At 38.3% G+C, this 806-nt stretch overlaps 1 pseudogene; it reads right to left on the reverse strand.

The window, feature by feature from the left end:
• Positions 1-294: 294 nt before the first annotated feature.
• Positions 295-410, reverse strand: LOC111732614 (annotated as a pseudogene).
• Between the last annotated feature and the right edge of the window lie 396 nt (positions 411-806).

Here is an 806-nt window from a genome sequence, read left to right on the forward strand (position 1 = left end):
ATAACTGTGAGGCTGGGTTAGATACTCCCCAAATACATTTTTAGAACTCTCATATTTTCTCCATCACAGACTTTATCAAAGTATACTGCAATAGCAGCTACTTTTCTGCAGCACTTTTCTGTCCCAAGAAGTCAGAGTTTTACCTAAGACATAGTCTGAGTCTTTTGCTCATGCTATGCTTAACACAGTACCTGTCATATTGCTCAAAAAACATTTGTTGCATGAAGAAATTTATTTGTTCGTTCGTTCGTTTGTTCATTCATTCACTCATTTATTCATTCATTTATTTATTTATGCCTACAGCACCTGGTCTTCCTACGTGGTCTCCCATCCAAGTACTGACCAGGCCCAACCCTGCATAGCTTCTGAGATCCAATATCAGACTTGTTCAGGGTGGCATGGCTGTAGACCATGGACCATGGCTCCAGACCATGGACCATGGCTCCATTGGGGCATGAATCCAGGTTCTTCTGCATGTAAAGCAGATATGCTAACTGCTACACTATGGAACCACGTCCCATAGCATTTATATTTGACACCAGTGTCCATCGTAAGGGAAAATAAAATGTATATTTGCATCTGTCTGGTATTCTTTGAATTTATGTTCCCTAATTATTAATGATACCTAGGTAAAATCTGGAAAGTAAGAAATCACTAGCATTTTAATACTCACGTCTCCACTCTCTTGTACAAAATTGATTGTGCAGGGTGAACTTTATTATCACTTCTTTTGGTATCTGTGATGTGTATTATAGAGTGAGTATAGATTCCAGTTTTTCTCTGTTGTCCTGGAATAGTTATTAATA

The sequence above is a fragment of the Pteropus vampyrus genome, unplaced genomic scaffold (assembly GCF_000151845.1).
Source record: "Pteropus vampyrus isolate Shadow unplaced genomic scaffold, Pvam_2.0 Scaffold473, whole genome shotgun sequence".
Taxonomy (NCBI): domain Eukaryota; kingdom Metazoa; phylum Chordata; class Mammalia; order Chiroptera; family Pteropodidae; genus Pteropus; species Pteropus vampyrus.